This window comes from Balearica regulorum, chromosome 8 (genome assembly GCF_011004875.1).
Source record: "Balearica regulorum gibbericeps isolate bBalReg1 chromosome 8, bBalReg1.pri, whole genome shotgun sequence".
Taxonomy (NCBI): domain Eukaryota; kingdom Metazoa; phylum Chordata; class Aves; order Gruiformes; family Gruidae; genus Balearica; species Balearica regulorum.
Window position 1 is genome coordinate 10,014,269 of NC_046191.1, and position 14,955 is coordinate 10,029,223.

The following is a 14,955-nucleotide window of genomic DNA, read 5'->3' on the forward strand; positions in this document are numbered from 1 at the left end:
ATTGTCCCTGGGAGCAGTGGCTGGTGCCACATAGGAGGTATTCAGTCTAAATTAACTCTCCCCCTAATACCTGAGCAAACACTTTCAGCTTGAGACTTAATATCCCTGGACATGTCTGCTGTCTCCCAGGTGAATCCCCAGATAAACAAGGTCAGCTCAGCTCTAATGCGGCTGTAAAAAGCTGTCAGTCAGCCCAGGACGTCTGGTTGCAAGGTCAAACCAGTTCTGAAGGTTGCTGGGGCCAAACCTGGCCTGTCACTCATTTTAAGTGCAGGAAGGTTTGTTTTCTCATTACGAAGTCAGGTATCCCAAATTTAGGATTAGCTGTCAGCCGCCACAACATTGTTCTTTCAAAAAAAAAAAAAAAACCAAACCAAACATGTGCACACATATATCCCGGGCCCCAAATGAATCTGTGTGCTGAGCCTGCCTGCAGCTGGGAGATGAAAAGAAACCTGCCCTTCAAGAAAAGAGAAAAGGGACATTTCCACACATCGTGTGACAGTTTCTGGCACAAAAGTACAAAGAAACATCCTTCAGTTAAAATATACACTTGAATTATATGTTCACCAGAATAATCCACTGCTGAAAAGCTTCTTTGTCCAGCAGATGGGGACCGAGGCAGGTCACCCTCCATCTCAAGGGGGACATGTGAAAGCTGTCCCAGGCCAGCTGTGAGTAAAACAGCTTTGCATGGGATGAATCCTTGGTGCCACATGTGAAATGAATTCATCACCTTCCCCAAATCCCACCAGCTATTTAAGTGCAGGGATCAATTTGCCTCTCTGCATCCTTTCTCCTTGCTACACATCACTTGTGACCAGATGACGCTCTGGAAACAAGAACCGAACCAAACAACCCACCAAAGTCCAGTCCAGCCTTGGCTTGGTCCTCCCACTGCCCTTGCAATACCAGCAGCACATCACAGTGATAAAATTCACAGTCTAGGGGATGAAAGGGAATGTACAAATGTCCTCAGGAAAAAGACCTCCGTGGTGTTCCACTAACCACAACACTGTTTAAGCGGGGAGTGAATCTATCTGGGGTGAATACTGTGGAAATAAGTCCACAGAGAGAGATATATTAAAGGGCCTCTTAGAACAGCTCATCCCTCTTGGAAATGCACCAACCTCCACCATAAAACTCACTTGAGCTTTTGCCTCCCACCAGCTCCTACATTAACTGTCTCCAGCATTTCACCTTCTGATGCTAAAAGCAGCGTAAGTGAACCCATGGTCAGTTTATCCCTTTCTGGGGGAACCAACATCATCTCTAAATAGCCCTCCTCCTCCTCTTCCTTGGTGCTCAGCCACAGTATTGGTCCTGTGTTTCTGCCGGTGGGGCAGGGACCCTGCCTGCAGCTGAAGAGGAGCGGAATTTTTCAGACTGTGTCTCAGGAGGGAGGGATGGGGAACAGGGAGCTGCCCTGACCCCTCAGAAAGGAAAAGACAAATAAGCTCCTCAGAGGAGGAATTATCAGGTTGTGCACAAAGAGGTGAACCTGAAGAGTCTTGTGCCAGGAATCCCTCAAGTGAGACAGCCTGACGACTGACAGCAGTACCCTCCCTCCACAGCAAGCGTTGCAGCAAGCTTGTGGCAGAGAGCAGAGAGGTGTGTTCATCTCAGCCCCTGGTGTTTCCACACACCAGTGGAGGCTTCTTGTCCCAGTCTTCAGCTTGTGTCGTCATGCTCCAGCCATCTATGGAGACTAAAGGACCAGGTTGACTTTGCTGTGATACCTCAAAGAAATATATCAATCTCTGCCCCTAAGCAGATTCCCACAGAGAACCCAGCCAGTGTCCCCAGGGCAGTAGAGAGAGCAGGCAACCATTGCCTCTTTGGGGCACACATCTTTGCTCTCTAAGGTTGTCAAAAGACCCTCTTCATGTGCAGTGCATCTCTAGGTTTTGCTAGTGAGTAGCTATTTCAGCACATGCATGGCTGAGGAGAGCATCTCAGCCACTGGGATAATTTGTGGGGAGAGATCATCTGAATGGCTGAATATTCAGGTATAACTATACAAAGCCTTGGCTACCAAGGCAAAAGCAGATGAAGAAATTGCCATCCTCGATGCCTGCAGCTCCATGTTAGAGTTCACTGCCGCACCTCCAAAAGGAATTAGTTTTTATCCCAGACCATTTTGTCATCCAGCTAACTGCTCAGCCTTATAAAACAGTTACAACTGTGCAGCACAGGGGCTGGGGAACTGTGGCATAGCTGGAAGAGCAGTTGGGCCAGGAAAAGCTTGTTTTCAGCCAAAGTGAGTGAATCATCCATGACTTAAACAAAATTGAGTTGACACCATCTGCTGTCCATCCTGGAATAAACTTCCAAAGTGATATCTCGTGGTGAAAGAAACCTCCAGAAAGCAAATAGACAACAAAACCCTGCAGTATGCCAAAGGTGAGCATCCATCACTTGCAGGGATACAGTATTTCCCCAGAAAGCTTCTCCATGCTGTCCATCACAGGGACATCCCACAGTCAGTTAACAACATCCAAAATTGTCATATTCTTGTTCTTTCAATTTTTCATGCCCATTAGTAATTTCAAAACAAAGAAACAAGACACTGTCCTTAAACATCCCCAATATTTCAAGTTCAATTTTGTTTCAACATCCTTAGAACTGTGGGGTTTTTTCAACAATTAAATCATTAATCTTTTTCAGATCCATTCAGAATCTTATCTAGATACAACATTTATCTTCCTGATCTCAAAGCCAAGGAAAAAATAGGCATTTCTTTCTTCTGCTCCTACAGGACAATACTGTCGCAACATTCACTGCCACTTCCAACCCAGGCGTGCAGACATTAGGCTTTCCTCATGTTGCTACTCAGCCTAAAATATCTGATTCACAGTTTCATTCCATTACGCTTTCAACATCCTAACCCACCACTCCCCCCCCCCAAAAAAAACCCCACAACACCAAATAACGCAGCCACCTAATAAAAAAATCTATTTCTTGCTAAGGGCTGAGAAACTCTCTCTCCCAAGCTGCCCCAGAGAGGTCTCAGGAGCTGGTGACAGCAGCTTCTTGCCCTGCTGGAGATCATTGCATCCACTGAAGAAGGGGAATGATCCACCCAGCTACCTACTCCATCACCTAAGTCATCACCACTTGACAACCAGAGCCCTTACTCATTCCTAAGCAGCTTACGTGTAGGTGCCGCTCCATCGTCTTCTCTCCTCACCTCTCCATTCTTCATGAGATTCAGCTGAATCAAGATCTGCTCTCCAGCAAAGACACTGGAGCTAGTCCTGATCCACCGCAGTGGTGGAGAAGTTTTGGCCAAATACCAGTTCTCTTCCCTTTCCCAAAAGATGTCATTCCCCATTCTGGAGCATAGCATGATGGATGTTTTCACCACTATCAACACACACAACACACGACGCAACGCAAATGTTCTCACAGTTTACAAAGCATGTTCCTCCCCTCCCCTCCTGCCTTGCCTGCTTGAATTCAGAGATGGCCAATAACTATTAAACACATCAATGTAAATGTTAGTAGATTGCTTCTAATAGGAAACAAAAATGTTTTGAGCAAAGCTAATTGCCGGGAAATAAGGTCATTCCAATATTTCAGCGGGGGGTGATAAATCTCTTGGTTCCTGCCTCCTTCCAGCGTTAAGGCTTTACAGATGTCGCTGTCAGAAGGAGAAGAATGATTTCAGATGCTTGTTTCCACTTTACATTAAAAAAAGACATTAACATATGCAGCAAATCACCGGGCAAGTTTTCTTTCTACAAGAAAAACACACAAATCTCAACAAACAAAATATAGAAAATCTGCATCAGGACTCCTAAAATCTTATAATGGTACAAAATACTCAACACATCAACAACTGGCAAACCTTAACACATAATTCAACTTGGTCAGTTGCATTGACTGCCAAAATACTTCTTCAGTCCTCTGCTGCTTTTTACCCTTCTCAGCTACCTTCACTGTACATGGAGGGACCCTCTATGCCCACAAGGAGATCAGGAACCAGCCCAGTCCCTCCCAGGCTCTAAGAGGAAGAGGAGAAGGGGCTGAGCTGGAATGGAGGAGAGAGCTGTTCTCTGCAAAAGCTAGACCTAGACCCAAATCCAAAAGTTAAGAGGGTGGGGAGAGGAAAGAAAGCCTCTACTAAGTACAAGAGGATGGTTAGTGAAGAGAATGAGACCTGGTGGCTGCCTCTAATTTGGCTGGACAGGGGAGTTAACCATTTGCATGGGAAAGATCCATCAGCAAAGGGGTTAGCTCAGCTCCTTTCCCCTCACACAGAAAGGCCGATGAACTCTAGGGAGCCCCCCCAGATGTCCCCATGATTGGGGTGAAGCACATACAACAGCCCACCCAGTCCCATGCTGACACCCCACAGTACACGCTGTACCTGGACACACAGTGTGCTCTCTTTGGAAACCATTCCTCAAGCAGAAAAATCTTGTTAAAAAAAAAAAAAAAGATAGCAAAGCCTACCAAAATAAAGCACTCAGCTGCACAAACATTTCTCTCCCTGGAAAAACACAGGGAGCATGGAGAGCACCAAAGGCAGACCATCGCAGACCAGGGGTTAGTCCCTGCAGGAAGATGCCCATTGAGTTTCTCATCACTGTATTGGGATAACGTAGGCATTAAACAGGACGATCGTGCTATGGCTCCTGCTTAGCACCACCACAAGATCTCTCACCTCCCCAGCCCAGCTGGTGTCCATGGTGTTGGCAGTGTCTGCACCCAGCATCCGAACAAGGCACCAGTCAAACAAGGACTTGAGTGGGCTTTGGATGCCTGTGTGCAAAATTGCCACCACAAAAGCCAAGGTGGCTCAAATCGTGATGGGGACACGTACACAAAAGCACACTGATTTGCTCAGCTTTAACCCAATGAGCTGATTTAACATTCACAGGTGTCACCGTGACACATTGCAGCGTGTTAATAATGAGACCTTTTTTTCCAGCAAAGCATAATCCATTCATTCTCCTTCAACTTCACTTACCCTTAACTCCTTGACACCACCCAAAGAGGAGGAGGGCTCTGCTCCCCCTATGCCCACCACCCCCAGTGTCTTCCTTGGGGCTCAGCAGCATCCCTCCCAAGGCACCAGGCTTGCTCCAAACACACCTGATACAAGCCAAGGGGCCAGCACCTCTCACGAGAGGCATTTGGACTGCTTTATTTTTCCAATCCAGCAGAAGCTGTGCCTCTCCTGCTGAGAAGCCTGGAGCCGGCTCTGAAGGCGAAGGGTCTGTTCCAGATTTACACTATTTTTCCTTAAGCTCAGAGATCGCCGCTGAGCTGTCTCTCATCCTGCTTTTGGCACCTTCTTCCGTTTTAAACTGCAATCATACTCCCCCCAAAAAACCCATATCCGGGCAAGAGAGCATTCAGTTCAGCTCCTCTTACATTCCCAGGACAGCAGTACGACTTCTCCAACCATGGTGGGGTTACACTTTGGATCTGATTTCCACAAGACCCAAGTGGCACCCCTAAAAAACAAGCCAAGCCAGAAACAACCCACTGGGACAGAAGACCTGAAGTTCGACATGTCTCTTATTCAAGTAGAGGGACTCACGTCTCTCAGAATCCAGACAACCACCAGGTATGAAGAAGCAGGTACATGTCCATCTTAAATCTTCCAATACTCACACATGGCTGGATCCTGGCAAGGAGGGGACTGTACAGGGCTGTATTCATGCAGCCCGTGTGGCTGTCCTCCTCATTTCCCACCACTTGGGCTATTCTGTAAGACCCATCAGTGGGGGTTATATTTACACCAGCTGGACCTGGGACTGATACCTGGCATCTGGAGAAGATAAAGATGTTGGGATGGCCCATTTCAGGATCAACCTGTTAAATCGAAGAGGCCGGCATGGCATCCCCAGGCATCCCTTCACGGCAGGTCAGCACCTCCCAAGCCGTGGGTTCAGGAGACCCACTGGGAAGGACGAGTCCCACCGCCTCCACACAGTGAATCACACCAGCTCCTTGCAGGAGGGGTGGTGTGGGTGCCAGGTGTGCACCTTGGGGTGTCTATTTCGGGAAGGCTTCTCCACTTTGGCTATAAATACCAGCCCCGACCACATGTTCCCCAGCGGCTCGCTGCGTTCTTCCAGGAGATGTGCCAAGACAAGCCGACGTGAGGCTCCGTAATCGGCAGTTTGTTGGTCTCCTGGGACCAGTGAAAGCCCAGATTAGACTTTATAGCTCACTCGAATGCACAAGCAACCAGGTTCTGTTAGGCCCACAAGCAACTGTGGAATGATTTAGGAGATGGGCCCTCAAAGTTGCCAATTATTTATCTAGTTGATGACTCAGACAAGCAGTTTTACTGTCCAAACCTTGGGGGAAAACATGTGGAATTAATCAGGCTGCACTGAAAAAAAAAATCAAATAAATACAAAATAAATTGAATAATGCACACAATACCAAACCTGATTTTTCCTTTCAAAATAGGCACTGTATCTAAGTGAGATTCTTTTTGTTGCTTATTTATTATTCTTTTGCTTTTAAAGGGCAACACATGGCAGCAGAAGTCATTTCTGCAAGCACAACAAAACATAATCTCTTCACAAAGAAAGGCAATGCCTGTTTATTCAGCAGGTCCCTTCTATTCATGATGTTGCCATCTGAAAAAAATAATAAACCAATGCATTTTTGTCATTACCTTAGAAACACACCCATTTCATTGTTAAACCAATCAATACGAACAAGGTTTCTCCCTAACAGGTACCATGAGTTTGTTGCCTGTTAAGAGGGAGACAAGATGCTTTGGTAGTTTAGTGTTGGCTGGAAGATTTGGGGTCCTCTTTCGTGCCCCAGAACCCTTGGGAAAGTCACTTCAGTTCAACCTTAACTCCCAGAGACACACGTTTTGGGATCTTTGGGGATGTGAGACCACCTCACTGTACAGTGATGCCCGGAGCCCTCACTTTCACCCAGCCAGGATCCGTGCTGTGTTAATCTCTAGTTTCAAAGGTGCGCATATGGATAAAACCTGAAACTTTTCTTAAAAATGAGAGATTTTGCTCAAATTTCATTCTTGGAGAGGGAGACTCAAGTACCAACCACATTAAAACAACATGCTTAGAAACCGGTCTGAAAACTATTGCACCCAGTGTCAGAGAGAACATGGATACGTTGAGTTGGCTTAAACCAGACTCAGCCAAGGCAGCACTCAGCCTCACGCAGCTCTCCTCCGACCCCTCACATCCCTCTCCAGCACTGGTGAAGCACATCCCCTCTCCCACCAGGCACCACTCCTCCTCGGGACCCCAGGGCTAGACTCTGAGCCAGAGGCTCCTGCTTGCCTGCTTCCTCCTTGACACACAGCCTCCTAGATAACATCAGGCCAAGGCAATTATGTCCCCGCAGGGCCAGCAAACCAGATTTTCTGAATGACCTGCCCAGATCAACTCTCATCAGCCTCACGCACCAGTTGGTGCCAGGGCTCTTCCTCTACACAAGTCACCAGGTATTGTTCTGGAGCCAGACGGTTTCTCCCTCCTTACGTTCACTGAAAGGCTGACCACGTCATTGCTGGAGCCATTAATTTTGTGTGCGCTCCAGTGATTCATGTCCCCACCCCAACATCAGGTCACCCTGAAACTTGCTCTTCCACTGTACCCTTCCTGCTTGCCTTCTCTTCTTCACCACCAGCCTTTGAATGACTTGCTTAAAGATGTTCCCATCAAACAGGCTGTGGTCTGAGACCAAGAAAGGGAAAAGACCACAGGTCAGCAGAGGGAAAGTACCTGCTGTGAGAGCTTATTTCATCCCTGGCAGAGGGGTCATGTCTCACCCGAGATATGTGTCTCCCCATCAGATCAGCCCAATGCTTTCCAGTCAGAGCTCAACAGTGAAGATCCCACTGCTGATCTATCCTTAATATCTTGCTGGCAGCTGCTGGTGGGTGTTACTTATGATGGGTATTTAAAGCAGTTTCATGGTTGCGTTTTCTATCAGAGAGCAGCAGAGCCTGATTTCCACCTGCCTCAACCTCATCCAGCCCACAGCCATGCTCTCAACCAGGAGGCAAGGGGTGACCTCAGGGGCTCCTCTTGCCTGCAGAGCAAGGTGGACCCACAGCCATCCTGGGTACGCATCGTTCCTCCCCTCCCAACCAGGGGGTGCCCATTTTAAGAGACCACAATGGCCTCAACAACAGGTCTATTCACAGACCTGCAGGTCCCACCATCTCCCCTACCTTCATCAAAATAAACCTTTCATTGGGAACGCACCTTCACCCAAGTCACAAGGCAGAAGAGACCAGGTAACTACTAAAGAGTGAGAGCACACCTTAAACCAGAGCAACCACCTCGCACAGCATCCCAGACACTTTTTCTTTTTATTAAAGAAGAGAGGCAACCGGCATTCAGGCTGACTTAAAAAGATTGAGGAGCATGATGACAGCTCCCATTTCAGAGGAGAAAGACAGAGAGAGAGGGGATTTGGATTCAAACTAAACCCTTGCGGCAGGTACCCATCAACACGCACCCCAAGGTCACGTGTGGGAGGCAGGTCCTTTTAAAATAGGACAGCTTAGGGCTTTGTTCACCTTCAAAAAGGTTTTTTCGCTCTGCTGGCAGTGGCTTCACCCCTGTAGACCTTATGGTACTGTCACCCTTAAAGGAGCAGGTTTTGGGGACCACCACTGTCTAGATGTGCAGGGAGGGGGGGAAATCCAGGTGCACAGAGCCCAGACAGGGGTCCCACGTCCCCATGGATACCTACCTGATGAACCCATCCCCCAGAGGGGCTCTCATCCCTACAACACACAGCCCAGTACCGCCACCCCACTGGTGTCCTGTCCCCCACATGCATGTCCTACAGCGGGTCAGCCTCTCCTCCCACAGCTGCCTGCAGGAGCACAACCCCTCCTTCCCACCTCCATGTACCCATGGACACCCAATTTTAAACACATGAACAGCTCGTTTCCTCTGCTCACACCATCACAGGTTTAAAAGCACCAAGGATGAAGCCTGGGATTGTGAGTTTGCCGGGGAACTGAGGGTCTGTCCCCACGGCTGGGTGCAGTAGCAGCAGAGCAGGAAGCCAGCAGGCCCACAGCAGCAGCTCAGCACCACGGCAAACAGTTCTTATTTTTGTCATGCCTCTCAGGTGTTAAAAACACCTTTTTGAGGCAGAATGGCCATAACGGCATCACCTGGACATGAGACAGAGAGCAAGACTGTTGCTGCTGCGGGCAGGGGACAATATTGGTTCATGGTCTTTCTGTCTCACCTCCATCACGTGTGCCACAGCCCTGCAGAGGAGGGGACAGGGTTTACTCCTGCAGCTCACTTGCCTCTTACTTAGAGCTTGCTCCAGCTTAAAAGTGAGCCAAAACAAGGCCAAGTACTGTGGCCTCTCAGCAGGACACGTGCTGATGCGCAGGCAGGGCTGAGCCCTGGCAGGCAGAGCTTGGCACCAGCCTGAGAAACCAGGGCAGCTCCTCCAGCAAGCGAGGTTCACTGACTTGCCGCAGGTGTCTGGCGGCTCATTTAACCTTTAGTATTTCTCTTTCACCTCTCATCCTCTGCTCATTTTCTCAGTTTAAGTTTAGTTAGCAATGCTTCCTTAAGGCTTGCAATACAGGAGTTAGAGGGACTTGGGTAGGATTTTTTTTGTTTCCTTTAAATGAAGCTCCAAGAGATGATACAGAAATCTGAGTCTGCTTTAAAAAGGAAAAACAACTTTCCTATGCCTTGTGGTTATGGGACAGAAACAAACAAACCAAAAAAAAAAAAAAGGGAAATCGGAAAGCAAGGAAAAAAAAATACAAGCTTCGGATGATTTCTAACCAAATTTCATGCTCTCTGAGTGCCTGGCAGGCTTTCCAGTCACGCAGCCTTTGGGGCACCAAAGTCCCCTTGAGCAACATCAAACTCCCCAGTAATTTAAGAGCTTTGGGGCTTTTACTGGTGGGGAAAGGGACAGGCAGCACAGCAAAGCCCCGCAGCTGACAGAGACCTCTGCCCAAGGGATCCCAATGCTTTGTGCTCCAATCCACGCTCTGGCTTCAGCAACACCCGATGAAAACCGAGGAAGCTGCTCAGTCCCACATCCTTGGCGTTGCCCAAAGCCACCCCCCAGCACCTTCCCCTCGCACAGCCCAGCCCCGTTCACACAATCCAGAGGAGCCGGCAGCTTTGCCCCAATAATTAATAACTAAACCCAGAGCTCTCACCTCTGCTCCTTCCCTGGATCCCAAAGCAGGGGCTGCAGGACCAGCACTTCCCACCCTGAGCTCCAGTTTGCGATACTGAACTGACTTCTGGGGATCAGCAGAAGCCCAGTTAGCCCGTACCTGTCCTCACCCACCCGGGCTGGGTTCCCAGCTGGAACCAATTAGACCAATTAGTAGCACATCAGGGTTACTCTGCATTTGTACCAAGGACTGTCACATGTGGGGTTTTGCCAATGACCTTACCCATTTCTGCACCCTTCAGCATCTCCCTGGCTGTTTGGGGGGGCTCTCGTCTCCCCACTTTTATCCTTTTCCCTCAGAGCTCATATTTTTATGGGACTGTGCAGTTCAGAGAGGAGACAGCAGGGTAGATAAGGCAGGAGTTAATTAATTGCTCATGATGGAAGAATAACAACTGAGCTAATTAAGGCTCTTCATATGCCTCCTGTCTACTGTCGTTAGCTGCTGTGGTGACCCTGTGCCTACTCACATAGCAGAAACCTACCTGATCTCCCAAACTGACCTAAAATCTCCCTTCTCCAGAGTAATCCCTAACACAGTGTCAGTTAATGGATGACTCATTTTTTCACTAATTTTCAAAATTAAGATTATCTGCTATTATTATTGTCACTTGTGCCTTATCATTTTAATTACCTGATGTTGTTCTTAACTTTTAAAAGCACGTGTTACCTGAAGCATAATTATCTAGTCTTTTATTCTGCAGCAGAGATGGACTTTTATTCTGCAGGTTAGATGTTACTGCTGAAAGATGTCATATCCCTCAAGGGTGACTGGATTCAGAACCAGTTTTTGTTCTGACTCTACCCACAACTGTGTGAAATTGTTCTTGAGACACTTCTTTCCCAGCATGAGCAGGTGCCCCAAGAAGATTGCACTGATGAATTTCCCTGAAAAAATACCTCCTCTAAATACTTTGGAACACAGCAGAACTTGTTTAACATCCTGACCCAAATACCTGGAAAAACTTTGGGGGTAAATGACCCTCAACTCAGTGAACTGATGCAGTGAAGTTCTCCTAAACCACAGTATGCCTGTCCTTCCTAAGGGGTCTAATGCTGCTCCTCCTCAGAGCCTGTCCAGCACCAAGGCTTTGCAGGAAGCAAAACAAGCTGTTAAACCACAAGCCAAGTCAACTCTTGCCCCTTCTTCCAATGTCTTTGCTGCCTGTGAGACACCTTCCCCTTCTGCTCAGACTTGGCCCTGCAAGTCGCCACTGCTGAGCCTACACGGAGGACTGCTGCCAGTACTGGTCCTGCTCCATGCTTGGGGTTACTGGCCATGCCCCAGCACAACCCTGACAGCATCTCCAGGCCCCTCTTCTCTGCCTTCCACCAGCCAAGATGCCAACTCCAGCCTGCCTCTTCCCATTCCCCGACTCTGAGTCTTTTTGGGAAGCATGGGGCTGTTATTGCTGAAGGGTGCCCAGGTAGTACCTGCCCAACCGTGGCTGAAGGACTAAACTAGTCCATGCTTCTCCACCAGAGTCCTTTGGAAAGAATAATAAGATGGAAGGACAACTAGGAGATTTTTCCAGAAAACCTCAATTGACAGACAAAACAATTTAGGGGTTTAACTGTGTAGTTACAGTCGTTTCCCCTCTAAAATTCCCCTGTGAAAGGGAATCGGGTGCTTACCACTCAGCTTTTCCCAGCAGCTTCACTTTTAGTGCTCCATCTGCCAGCCTAGGAGGGTTCTCACTTCTGAGGCACTCTGGGATGGAGACACACCAGGAATACTTCTCTGCCATGGCACAAGGTTTACGACTCCTTCGTTAATGGAAAGCTCTCACCCAAGCCAATCATGGAAAGTTGACTAGTTGGTTCAGGATGGGAATGACAAACCTATCACAAATGTAATGGCACAGAAGAGGCACAATAATTAATTTGGCCCCATCTAGTCTCATTAGAAGCAATTAAGTTAAATGACAAAAAAAGCACAACGTTTGCTGTTGCCAAGTTACCAATATGACGGATCTCAGTGCAACAAAAAAAAAATCCATCCAAAAATATCTGTTTCTTTATGGGGATTTTTTTTTTAAAAGTTACACCATTAAAAAACCGAAACAAACATGATTTTGGGGGAAAAGTTAGGTCTTTCAATATACGGGAAGTACCGTACAGCCTATGAAGGACACTTTCAAGCTGCATCCTCTCCTCTGCGAGCCTTGTACCCCTCCTTGTGGTAGATTGAAGCAATTGTCGTGTGAGCAAAATCCTCTCTGCTGGGCTTTGCCTTCCAAAAAGAGCGCAGCTAAACGCCCGAGACATGCTTTCAGCTCTGGCACCGACCATCGACTTCTCCAGGTTGCGAACGTCTCCGACCTAGAGATATAAACAACTTCTGCCTCTCACTAGATGTCAACTATAAGCATGTGTTTCAAACATAATTAAACTGGAGGGTGTAGATGCATGTGACACATTGGAACAGTTGAACTACCCAATCTTAACGTTGGTTTAAAGGTTACTTTTGGATGAAAGCTGGTTAGAGAATAAATAACAGATGCTGAAGGCATCCATTATGTATTTTTGCAATTAGCAGAAAATCTCGGTACTTTTCTTAAAGAACATACATAATTTTGTGGGATGTTTATTGCTGGAAGCAATCTGTTCTCGCTGGCAAGAGCAGCATCCAAGAGCCCAGGGAAGCTTCACAAGAAGTCACACATGGTAAGCCAAACGCAATGCTTGCTTCAGGAACAGCACTTAAAATCCTGAGCTCTCTGTCACAAGGAAGCGGTCAAATGCACTTTCTTTCCACAGAAAATTTTAAATTAGAAAGAACATGGTAAAATTATCCCTCTCTCTATTTTCCATTGACATTTTGATTACCCAGCAAAAACGTGGCCCCTGATTATACTTTCATTTGAAAAATGCATCCAGCATGTTTCATGCCATTGTTGTCTCCTACGCCCAAGGGCTTCTCCCTTGGTCTGGCTACCACCTCCCCTCTTGGGGTAGGAAGATACTACTGTACCTTGGGAAACATTGCCCATGCAGGATGCGTGGCCTGGGAAGGAAAGTGGAAGTAAGGAAGCCGCTAGAGAGCATCTCCCTCCCACAGAAGTCCGTGTGTGCAGAGTATGAGGTGGGGCAGCAGTTTAACTGTGGACCGTGCCAGTCATCCCCCTGAAATAAAGGCACTGGTGATTTCCATCATATCCAACCGAAACCACGGGAGGTATTCAGACAAGGACAGAGGTATTTGGGTTAGAACATAACATGGACCTCAGGATACCTGGTGACCACAGCTGGGGACTTCAGCTGGTTCTGCTTTAGAAGACAACAGTGGTAACAGAGATAGCATCCTGCTCAGTCAGGAAAGGGGACCACTGCATATTACGCCCTCCAAATACCTCGATAGATCCCAGTAGTTCCTGAAGATCTTCATGATAGATTAAGCTTCACTCCTAAAACTTGATGCAATTGAGAAGCTATCTAAAAATCTCTTTTCACATCTCACGGCACCAAATAAAAGTGCACACTGAGCGTAAAAGTTTAGCTTTGTGCAAGCACAGCTGCTGTACAAGTTACCATTTCCACGTACCATCCATATCGTTACACTTCGGTAGTCGCACAGCAATCCAGCAACCTTTGCCATTTCTTACCACAAAGAAACTTCATTGTGCTAAAAAGCCCTCCAGAATAAAGCAGATAATATCTTTTGGGATGGCGCCCTGTATTTTCCAAGAGTTGTCTTGCTGCAGCAGCTATTACAAGAAACTAAACCAAACCCTCCTATTTGTAAATTAGAAAGAAAAAGCCCAACTCAAACTGGTATTTGGTTTAGGACTGAATGGTTCGTGCAGTGCTTAAGAAGCATTTTAGACAAAAGCAAGCTTTCTGCCAAACATTTGAGGGGAAAGAGAAAATTTCTGCTTTGCTGTCTGAATGCAGCTATAAACCAGGATGACAAAATAGCCTGGCATTGCTGCCCACAGTGAAATAAGCCGTGCATCTAGTTCTTCATGAGCATGGCTCAATTCATCTTCATCCTGCCCAGTTTAGCTTTTACAGCTTTACCCTGAAGACAAATTCCTGCCTCCACAACCCCTGGAATTCAAGGTGGCAGAGATGATGAGAGGAGACGGGCAGCTTCTAGGCAGGGAGTGGTTTTGTATGAATTTCTATCCAGCACAATCATGAAATAGCTAGACTAAATACAAGTGTCGCTGCTGTGCGGAACAGATACATATCTAAAGCTGAAGTCTGGTGAAGCAGAATTGACCAAGCTTCTTTAAGCATTTTTCCTCCCCTCCTCAGTCATCTCACTTGCTGCCATCAAAGCAAAGCAGATCATTTCTAGTTTAACATCTAGTGATTTAGAAGGGGTTTTTTTCATGCAATTGCTGCTAAGCACTGCGCTGAAGCAGGACAGACACATCTGATCTCATATAGGAGAAAAGAGCACAGGTACTACACAGATATTTTCTATAGTTGGGGAAAAAAAAAAAAGCTTTCTGTTAGTTTTGTAACAGATTATGGACCAAGCTCATTGGCAGAAACAGTAGTAGGTTCCGATTGTTCCAGCTGAAGGTACAGAAAGATTTTGTTTCTTTTGTAAGGCACATAGAGATTGGTAAGAGCATCCCCTTCCTCAACTCAAAGAGCATCTGCAGTTCAGAAAGGTATGGAAAAGACATTAAAAGCTGAGCAGATTAGGAGACTCAGTAAAACCGCCTATTGTTACCAACAGAAATACTTTACAGACCACAGGCTGAAAACCACCGTCTTAAACTAAGCGATCCATGCGAAACAGCAGAGAGCAGCAAA